At 37.0% G+C, this 11943-nt stretch overlaps 1 pseudogene; it reads right to left on the reverse strand.

The window, feature by feature from the left end:
- Positions 1–266: 266 nt before the first annotated feature.
- Positions 267–3172, reverse strand: LOC143575259 (L-type lectin-domain containing receptor kinase IX.1 pseudogene; annotated as a pseudogene).
- Between the last annotated feature and the right edge of the window lie 8771 nt (positions 3173–11943).

Below are 11943 nucleotides of genomic sequence, written 5' to 3' on the forward strand. Positions count from 1 at the left end.
TTGTAATTGAATATTTTCTTAATTAAATATATATATTCAAACAAGAACATTTAATAATTTTTAAGTGATTCAATATAACGACATATTGTCTGCACATTTTAATTTGACGCCAATAATAAGAGTTTTTTTCCCCTCATTTGCTGGTATTGTCAACTGCCCGTCTCATATAATAGATTAATAGGCTTATAGCTCTCCATTTGGTTTTGGGTAAAATCACACCAACACATATATGATTAGAAATCACATAATCACATAACAATTTAATGCTTGAATATAACTATAGAAGAAAACAATCAGAAAAACAAGATTTAACAAGATTCTATGGATCAATCAAGGCGATCAGTAATTCTGTTGTGATGGTTACGAAACAATCAATATAAAATACAATTGAAGGCTTCGGTTAATGAAGTACTTCTACGGTTTCCAATCTATTTAGGTGGAATGCAATAGTGATACAGATGGAGAACAAGAAGAAGTTGTTGATGATGTCGTTTGCTTTGATGAATCTGTGTTAGAGATGGCACGTAATGATTGGTTTTGGGCGAGGGAAGCGACGCTAAATGGCGAAGACATGGAACGCATTGAATAAGACGCTACAGGAATATTTGAGGGGAGTATAGGAAGGGAAGATTCAGAGTTCAATACTTGAATCACTTGTCTCATTGATGGTCGACTATTTGAATCAGGATGCGCGCACCATAACCCAATGATCATCAACTGTTTGATTTCCTCTTCCTTAAAATCCGATCCTAGACGTGGATCGACTGCGTCTAAAAGTGTCCCGGTCCCATACAGCTCCCAAACCCATTCTACCAACCGTGTTTGGGAGTCTTGAACATCATAATCTATGGGTTTACGTCCACAAGCTATTTCTAATGCAACAACTCCAAAACTAAACACATCTGATTCTTTACTTGTCTTACCGGTTACCACACACTCGGGAGCCATGTAACCCAAAGTTCCAGCGAGCATGGTTGTTTGCAAGCGTTTATCATGGTCAACCAGCTTAGCTAACCCAAAATCACCAAGCTTTGCATTGAAATTTGAATCTAACATCACGTTACTTGATTTGATATCTCTATGTACAACACATTGCTCCCATTCCTCGTGTAGATACAATAAAGCACAAGCCAGCCCATGAGCAATCTTGTATCTTGTTCCCCATGACAACAAGCTCTTAAACTTGAAAAGATGTGAATCTAAGCTTCCATTTTCCATATACTCGTAAACAAGCAGGAGTTCGTGTTTCTCATGGCACCAACCAATGAGTTGCACCAGGTTTTTATGCCTTAGTCGGCTAATGATCTTGACTTCCGATGCGTACTGCTTGATCCCTTGTTTGGAGGTTTTCGACATCCTTTTTACCGCAACATACGTTCTTGATTCTTTCAGGAAACCTCTGTAAACACCACCAAAACCGCCCTCTCCGAGCTTCTCCTTCAAGGCAAAGTCACTGGTTGATTGAGCTAATTCATGGTAGGAAAATCTCTTCGGCCCGCTGCCCATTTCAAAATCTTTATTCATCTCGATTTCAAATTCAAGTTGTTCAGCATCATCTTCGCTGTCTTTAGCCCTTTTCCATCTCCACAAAACAACCGAAAGTATAACCAGAATAGAAACCGTAACCGATAATCCAACTTTCAGTCCCACCTTGCTCTTTTCCCCTTTCCCTAGATCAGGGGTTTGGTCTATACCTGAGCTTTCGAAACTCCAAGATTTCAAGATATTTTTCTGAAACGCCAGTCCAGTGGCTGCTGAAAACCCAATAATAACGTTTCCAGGCAACTCCTTCTCGAGATTAACCGTGTAGCTAAATCTATCTTGTACGACTGTGTTGTTTTGAAAATTGGTGAACGAAACATCAAAAATATTTGTAGCTGAATCATACCTGATCCAAGCATGGCACAATCCCCCACCAGTTACATTGCTTAACCATTTCTTATACTTATCAGATTTAAGCGAGCTTTTGCTGATACCTACATGATCTCCCATGCGTGTACTGTTGGAGTACTCTGGATCCCACCCGAGATCCCAGTAAGTATCAAATTCCACTGCAACAAACCGAAATCTCGAGGTACTGCCTGACTCGATCATCGGAAGCCCCATGTTTCCGTCAGGTTTGAGCTCAGTATTATTCTCAGCAAGGAAGAATGTGAGGCCATAACTGTAATTTGCAGATCCGTTTGAATCAATCACAAAGGTAAAATTGGTAGAGAAGCTTGCTTGGTCATTAGAATTTCTGTCATAAAGACGAAATTCCTTGTAGTATGTCATTCGCCCGGTTATTTGGCTCTGGTTGTTAGCACCAATCTGATCTGGGGTCAACTGGATTCCATCGTCGGAGAAGTTAGCTCTGTCCAATCGAATATTTTCTTCCTGACTCTGATTCCGGGGACTCACAAAAGAATAATTGAAAGAAAGTGAGGTTATGTGTGGGATCAAGACAAGAATGAAGCAAGTGATTAGATGGGTGGTAATGAATTCCATGATAGTGGGAACTTGGTAGAAAGGTGCAGGTTTTTTGGTTCTTTTATGATTATATGTAACTCAAGTCAACGAAACAATCTACTAGAGAATATTAATGACGAAATGAAACTGTGGCTAATATTTATTTGAATGTTTTGCAACGTCAACTTCAAAGAAGCCGTGGAAAATAATTTATTGTAAAAGTCATACCTTGGGTGGGTGATCAATAATATGTCCACATGAAATACCGATCTTTTATTTATAATTGCTACGAAAATAATATCGATCTAACATCAAGACTTTTAAGCGTAAAACACTTTGATCATTCAGACGACATTTAGATAGCTTGACTATTTTTGATAAAATCTTTGATCCGGTGGAATTGCTTGGATCTTTCTCCAAGAATGTAGACTTTGTGGGCTCAATCATGTCTGGTAATTCTTTATTTGCCTGACTCGAACTCATCGGACGACTCGCTAATCGATGTTTGATGTTATAGTTTCTCTAGCTGGCTGTAGATTGGTGACATAAGAATCCTAATCGTCCGAATTACCTGCCAACAATCATCGGTTTGGCTTCGGACGTGCGTAATCTTTATCTAGGCCTATAAATTGATTTGATATCTCTCAAGAAAACATAAGAAGGAAGAAAGCTAGGATTTCCAGACCATCTGCCAGTCAGTGTAGAACGATGATTTGGATGATAATGTTTTATAGTTAATTAAACTCTAGAATTTGGCAGTAAGATTAGATTTCACATTTCAGTTGGTTGGATATTTGAGAAGATAATGTGTGGATAAGGTGAAGGAAAATATTTGCAGATGAAGAACAAGTTGTCTGTAAGCATAGGAGATGGATAAGGTGTGTGTGATGCAAAAATGGAGTGGGTTAGTGTTTAGTAAATAGGGTCATTTTTCCTCGGCTTCAAGAGTTACTATTTACCTCACTATTCAATTATAATTCACCCTACGTTTGTTAGTATTCTATAGCAAAATTTAGTTATGAACAATAATTAGGATAGTTACTGCCATTTCAAAATCATAATATTGATCTAACATCATGACTTTTTGTTGCTATGAGAGAAACACAAAAAGGCTAATTAAACTGCATCAAGGAATGAAAGTTCAAGGATGTTTTGATTAATGAATAATTTTCGGTACATGAGAGCTGCATAATATACTGCTTTAAATAGAAATATAAATACATAAAAAGAGGAACAAACTAACGGTCACAAGGGGAAACCTCTTGACCGGTTATTCAGCAACTACCAACTAGAACAAAGGAAACGTGGCTATGACTTATTCAGAAGCTTTCTATGAACGTCTTGAGCTTCTGCATCAGCAACAGATTGAATCACGCGTCATCACTTTTTAGCGAAAACAACTTTGACTATTTAGACAAGAGTACTTGATTGCTTTTGATAAGATCTATAATCCTGCACTGGTAGAATTGCTTGTATCTTTCTCCAATAATGTAGAGTCTGCGTGCGCTATCATGTATGGTAATTCTCTCTTTTCCTGATTCTAACTAATCGGACTATTCCTCAAACGATGTTTAATGACAGAGAATCCATTTGATATACGTATTTTCCAATAAAACAGATAATTTGGATGATAATATGTCTTGGAAATCAATTAACCTCTCGAATTAGGCAATAAGATTGGATTTCACTTAGCTGAAAGAAAAGAAAATGTGTGGAAGGTGAAGACTGAAGAACAAGTATAATATGAGATGGACAAGGTGTGTGTGATGCTAAAGGGAAGTGGCCATTCTTAAATATTGTTTAATGATCCCACTATTCCCAGTTGATGAGTCATGCCCGATAGGCCGTCAAGTTTGTTTGGATAATTTTGGTGAGCATGTTGTTCATTGCAAGGGGTTTCCGGGTTTTAAATATAAACATGATTTAGTCAGAGATGTACTTTGTGATGTGTTAAAACGAGCGAGGATCTCAGCAAAAAAAAAGCACCTGCGAATTTCCTGTCGGATCCCTTTGAAGGGAGGTCTACTGTACGGCCAGTAGATGTTCTTGTGTTTGGATGGGTAGGTGAATCATGCTTGTATAGACCTTATAGGAGTATCCCCCATTGTCAGGCTTAGGGATACCGGATTTGTTGCTAGACAGGTTGTGTTGAAGGCGGAATCGGGAAAAATTGCTAAGCATGAGAAAACATGTGCCGATAATCAACACGTCTTCATTCCTTTTAATTTTGATACATTTGGGTCCCTTGCCCCCAAATAACTATAACTTTCTTTCTAGTAGGATTGGGTTTGTCATTCAAAAGGGGATGACGGCGCAGCTTATTGCCTGCTTGTCCACCTCTCTATTGTTATTGATCCTTATGTTCAATATGAGTTTTTGGTATGTTCTATGATCAGCCATATGCTCATGAGTATTATTAGGACATGCACTGCTAATCATATCTAATTATCAATTATACATGTAACACATATGTATAAGAAGATGAAAACTTCTTATTCATGTATGAAAAGCATACATGAAAGTTTAATCACAAATCTTGATTGAAATATTCAGATGTAAATAACTTGATTCTATTTTTCTTCTAATTTAATTTTGTTTTTAATTCTTCTCTTTACTTACCCATACACCACACATAACAAGCATAAATATCACTTCTCAATCACTTGAACAACAGTCACAATCCAACATCACCGGTTTTGTTTCTATTACAAATTTCCTTTTTGCTTCGCTTATGCATTCAAAACTACTCCAAGTATCTGGTTGTAATAAATTCAAGAAAGGTATTAAAGTTGCGTAATTGAACAAACCATGTATATGAAAATGACACTTAGATCAAAATAGAATATAAATAAAATAAATGAAATTATCAATTTACCCATAGCTTAACGGACAAAATAGACGGGTTAGAAAAAAAAAACTAAAATGACAAGTTTTAGAAAAGTTAAGTAGCAATTTCCAATAAATTCAAAAACGATACTAAAGTTGCATAATTGGACAAACCACATATACAAAAATGGCAATTAACTCGAATTATTTTTGTAGGTTACCAACATTTTGGGTTTGTGGAGGCTTTGGGTTTCCGTTTGGGCCCGGTTACTTGAAGACATGTGTTATTGGGTTAATAAAGATTGAAGACATAGAAAGTTTTGGATCGGTCATATATATCTTTTAACTGGGGCGCGTTTGTAACATTTGCCAACTTTCAAACCCAAAACCCCGCCCCGTTTAAATTTTGGAAGTTTCAATTGTTGTTAAAAGACTTATTCATATTCGATACATTAATTTTATTGAATTATGTTTGTTTATGCTGTTGGAGTACTTCAAACTCGATCACTAACTCAATTTCGTGTATTTTACGTCATTATGCATCTAAATATAGCATATGAGTCAAAAGTGTCAAAAATCAAAATTTTGTTATTCTTGGTTTCACCACGCAAAGCATGGGCAGTCCTAACATCGCCGCAATATGCGACGGGTGAAGAAATTCAGAAGGTTCTTGGTCTGCCGTGCGTCGTGATGGCTGAGGCTCCATCCGTTGCGACGCGCGATAGACTCACAGACATATATGTCGGTTGCTTTGCTAAAAATCAATTTCTTTGACGAGAAACCTTCCAAATTCATTTGCTTTTTGATTGTTCTCCAAGCCAATGGTAGAAATGTTTCTAATGCTAACTCCTCTAGCTTTTCCTCTAAGATTGAGATTTTGCAATCAATTTAGTCATTTACTTCCTTAAGCGAGTGATTTACTAAATCTCGTACATTAAAGTAGTATTAACGAAATTTCTTTAAAAAAACAAGTCCATAAACCCCTTCTCAATCGTTACACACTCCCAATTTAGTTGCAATTCGTGTTTTGGTGATCAATTCAGGAGTTCTAGCAAGTTTGACATTCAAAAGTCAACCATTTTCAAGTTATTCGATTCTCTAAGGTCTGCAAAGAGCCTATGTCTGCGGGCGCGCAGACATAAGCTCTTGAATAGTGTTTGTTTTTTTTTTTTAAAAAAGATTTGAAAACTCCTTTTAAGGTCTTAAAAAATAAGCTTTTACCCAATGTCCAACACCACCACCACCCACCGTCTGCCACCACCACCACCATCCACCGTCCGCCGCCACCACTACCACCCACCACCGTCCGCCGCCACCACCACAGTCACCACCTACCGTCCACCACCCACTGTCCGCCACCACCATCGTCAACCACTCACCACCACCGTTAACCACCCACCACCGTCCATCACCACCACCACCCCCGTCGGACACAACCACCACCACCACCCACCGTCCGTCGACACCACCACCCGCCACCACCATCCACCGCCGCCACCACTGTCCGCCGCCACCACCACCCGCCACAACCTTCCACCACCACCATAGTCCACCAACCACCACCACCGTTCATCACAACTACCACCCATTGTCGGCCACCATCACGGTCCACCACCCACCACCACAACCGTCCATCACCACCACCCGCCACAACCATCCACCACCGCCAAAGTCCACCACCCACCACCACCGTTCATCACCACCACCACCCATTGTCGTCCACCATCACGATCCACCACCCACCACCACAACCGTCCATCACCACCACCCACCGTTCACCGCCTACCACAATTGTCTACCACCACCCACTTCTATAGTTCGTACACCACTACCAATTTTTTAGCAGTCTACAAATGTTAAATGACTTTTATCTACTGTAATATATATGATAGGTAACTACTTTTCAGCTTGTGCAGACGATATCCAGATTATAAAACAAACAGTATTATATTTTCAAATTACAGACCTTCAGACCACATATTCAGTTGCAGACATTAAATTTGATGAAATCAGATTGCAGACAATTTTTGTCTTCAAAAACAAACAGCACCTTAGTTCCAATACGATTTCCATGTGAGTTTTGTCGTGTGTTATGTTCTAAATCATCCTTGGATCAAAAACCCTATTATTGTGGCATCAAGCAAAACAACTAAATGATATAAAAAATTTTAATATGTTCTCAGTTTTGTTATTAGGCTTTAAACATCACACACTACATGTGCTATTAATTTAACTATCATGTTTTAGCCACGTCATAACATTTGTATTTTCTTAATTTAGTCCTCACTATATGTTTACTACTACTTGATAATGGTCTTGAGGTAGGACTCATGTTCACTTGGCCTAGTGCTAAAGACTTAATGATCATTCTTTTTAGTCGAGTACAACCTAGTTGTCAAGATGTATAGCAATATTTTCATCAACTAGTCCCACTATTAGTACTTCGAATTTGAGTAATCAAGCCTATTATCCCATATTCATACTTAAGAATTCTTAGGATAACTAATGTAATCAACATTTTGGTTTTAAAACCTTGATAAACCTAATCCCTAAGGTGTTCTGGTTAAAGCCTAGGTACTAAGGTACCTAATTCGCTAAAACCTTGGGCTTTGATACCAACTATAACACCCCACCCTTGATACAAGTTAACAGCGGAACAAAACATAAACATTATTTAAAACTATGAAATTCTTAAGCACATCAAGTCACTATCTACGGTAACACGAAAACTTAAGGACTTTTTGGTCTCCGATATCATTATCATCAAGTAGCACTAATATTTCCATCATGGTTCACTTGTGATACGTATACTTAAAACGGCCAGTTATTGCTTGTGAGCTCATGGGACACAATTTGTAAAACAAATTTTAGTAATTATGCATACACAATATGGGTTGTTATAATGGGTCCAGGAGCAACATGTGCCTACCATGGATTACCACAAACACCGGGCCGTGGGAATCATTGTCCCCAAACCATTATGTAAGTATGTAAGCACATGGTTACTCTAGGAACATGCTCTATTCAGTTTTTCATAACATATCCATCAAATATACAAGGATCCTTTACACAAACAGGCAAAAGCGACCGAAATTTGCGACCGGCCAATATAGTCGCAAAATTAGCGACCATAATTGCGACCAAAACATATTCGGCCGTTAATTTAGCGACCAGAACGAATCGGTCACAAATTTAGCGACCAAAGGAAAGTCGGTCGCAAAATTAGTGACCGGACTTTTTCGGTTGCTAATTGGTCGCAAATGTAGCGACCAATATTATTTTGGTTGCAAATACGGTCGTTATATTTAGAAAATAGAAAAAATAATAAGATAAAAACTAATTTGATAACAAAATCGGTCGTAATTTTTTCAACCAAAATTATTTTGTCGCAAAGTTTGCAACCAAAGTAAAATCGGTTGCAAAATTAGCGACCAGATCAAAATCGGTCGCAAAAATAGTGACCAAACTTTTTCGGTCGGTACTCGGTCGCAAATGTAGCGAGCAAAATTGTTTTGGTTGCAAAGATGCCGCTATATTTAAAAATAGAAAAATAATAAGCTAAAAACTAATTTGGTAGCAAAATCGGTCGTAATTTTTTCAACCAAATCTATTTTTTCACAAAGTTAGCAACCAAAACAAAATCAGTTGCAAAATCAGCGAATGAACTTTTACAGTCGTTAGTCAGTTGCAAATGTAGTGACCAAAAATGTTTCGGTTGCAAATATGGTTTCTATTTTTAATAAATAAAAAAGGGTAAAAAAGTAAAAACTAAAAACTAATTTCGTTGCAACAATGGTACAAATTTTCCGACCAAAACCCTTTTTTTTGCGAAAGTAGAAATCAAAACAAAATTGGTTGCAAAATTAGCAACCAAAACAAAATCGGTTGCAAAAACTAGAAATCAAATTTTTTAAATCGGTCACAATTGTTTTGGTTGCAAATATGGTCGCCAGTTTACAAAATAGGAAAATATAAAAAATAAACATTGATTTGGTCGCAAAATCGTTTGCAAGTTTCCCGGCCGAAATTGTTCAGTTGCTAAAATATTTTTGGTTGCAAAAGATGGTCCCAAAGAAATTCCCGACCAAGATTTAACCGACCGTTGAAACCGGTCGCAAAAGGATATTTGCGACGGATTTGCAACCGAAACGACGGTTGCATATGCCCAGTTTTGTAGTAGTGTTATACCACCATCGATATTTACATATCGCAACATTCTCACTATTACCAGTTTAACAATACTAGTATACTATCACAGTTTTCAAGTAGTCATGATCACTCTCTGGTGTAATGGCTGTTAACACGACAGGTACTGTCCTATGGTCCTGCTACAAGTTAAGGTAATCTGATGTTAGGTGACGTTATGCTTAACTACTTATAAACGTGGTTGGCTTTAGGCAACCTTGCCTAGTTTAAACATGAGTAATTAGTTCATACCTAGATAAGGGTCAAGTCACTTAACACCACCCTGAGTGTAACCCTAAATCCTACTCCAAATATCATATTATATATAATACGAATAATAAATGTAACGACTTACATGCTTCTATTGTGAGGGGCTGAATAGTCACATGATATTTCAAACTAAACGTCGCTTTCTATATATAGGAAACGGGCGATTCAGCTTATGATCTTGCAATAAGAATAAAGTTAAATATTCAAATAATGATTTGTACATATCTGAATAACACGTAGACGGTTAATAGTCAATACATTTTTAAAAATGTAAAAACATAACTTTCAAATGTTTTCATACAGACACATGCACTTGTAATATTATTATTATTATTATTATTATTATTATTATTATTATTGAGCCCATTTGTGCATCTAAGGGTGTGTTTGTTTGACATCTGAATGGGTCTGAATGGGGCTAAAGTCTGGTTCGCTCAGACTTAAGATTGTTTGCTTCATTCAAAATATCACATCTGAATGTTGAATAGGGCTCTTACCCATTCAGATTTAGAGCATCGCTGAATGAGAAAGATGACCTAATTGCCCACACATATTCATTCCTTCTTCTTCTCTTCTGGGCGATGACCAACACACACCACCACCAACGTGGCTCGATTTCTGTCCTATCCCAAGCACGGCCAGGCACAATTTCTATCTCCCTAGCCTTGTCGATTTCTGATTCTCGACCTCTTGGGTTCTGATATGGTTTGAACAACTAGGGTTTAACTCAGTTTATGTTAAATCTCAAGATTTATTTGCATATGCCTTGAAAAATATACGTTAATTGATGTTCAGTTTATGCTAATTGATTTTTATTCAAATTTGTAGAGTAATTGGTTCAACTAGGGTTAAAAGTTTATACACATTTGTGCTAGAAATATGGTTCAGGTTTTAGGGTTATTGTGATTACTATTTACGATTTAGGTTTTGTTGGATTCTAAGAGTTTGATATTACAAATGATTACAAATGTTGATTGGCTAAAGTTTCTATTTATTAACACTTTAGTAGCAAAGGTAGGGAGATAATCTACAAGCTAGTTCTTCTTTCAATTAAGACCCCTCTTGAATTTCCTGATTGTGTACAAAGCTTTTAAGTTTTCATATATTAAGGGGCTTTACAGATTAGTATGTAGATACTTTTCAATATGTGAAATGTCTAAATTTCCTTCAACAACTTTCTCAAGAATAAAACAATTAAACGCAATTAAATGCCTTTGTTGCTTTGTAACCTTTAAATGATGATAATTTTCTTAACTTAGTTTTTGAATTTCATAACTTAGGACCTTAACATTGCTTGTGTTTTTGTCAAGGTATTTTCTATAAAAATGAAAACTTTACACTTGGTGAAAGAATGATGCACTCAAATTTGCATGCTTACTTGCTGCTTTATGTTAAAGAGGCTTAAAAGGAAAAATGGATGTCAAATCAGCCAAGCCAAACATGGATTTAGAAGCTTATGTTGGTGAAGATATTGGTCATGAGAATGCTGAACAAAATGCATCATCAAAGCTCTCTACCTCCAGCCTAACGCCACTTGAGTAGTTGCAGTTGAGGAAAATATGGAATTAAGTACCTACGGTTTCCAACAGCAGGTGCAAAACACAATTTGGTATCACATTTCAGCCTAATTATTTATATTCGTCAGTGGAAGACTCAGAATTATTAGATTTTTAAACGCATCCCGGTCTCAGTGGATATGGTGGTGGATGGCATCAAGGCAACCTCGTTCTTTTGGGTGAAGCATAGACGGCGCAAGGCAAATTTAGATTGAGAAGCTTGGTGCTTGTTAATTTCGTGAACTTTTCTTCTTAGTTTGTACTCTTTTTTGGCTCCTTGCGGCTTGCAATTAGCCTCTCTTTTTCTGTTATATGTTTGGACTTTCAAATAAAAGTTATGTATTTGGTCACAAATTAAGGGTTATATACCATGTCAGTTCTTTGTATTTGGAAGACAAAGCTTGCTTAATGGTGATAACAAAACTTATTTAATGGTAATTTTAGTGGTATAGTTTTTTTTTTGAATAATTGTAGTGTGTAACGGTGACGACAAAGCTTGCTTAATGTTTCGAACCTTGGTAAATTAATATTAAGATGGATACATACTTGGTTTTAGAATGTGTGAAGTGCTCCAATGCGTTTTGATCCCAAAGTTGGTGTGTGATGCACATTTAGTCAGCTCTGATGAAACATATACATTTTATTCAACTCAAAATAT

The sequence above is a fragment of the Bidens hawaiensis genome, unplaced genomic scaffold (assembly GCF_021521415.1).
Source record: "Bidens hawaiensis isolate Kalapana, Puna unplaced genomic scaffold, B.hawaiensis_p1.1 tig00027324_1, whole genome shotgun sequence".
Lineage (NCBI taxonomy): Eukaryota > Viridiplantae > Streptophyta > Magnoliopsida > Asterales > Asteraceae > Bidens > Bidens hawaiensis.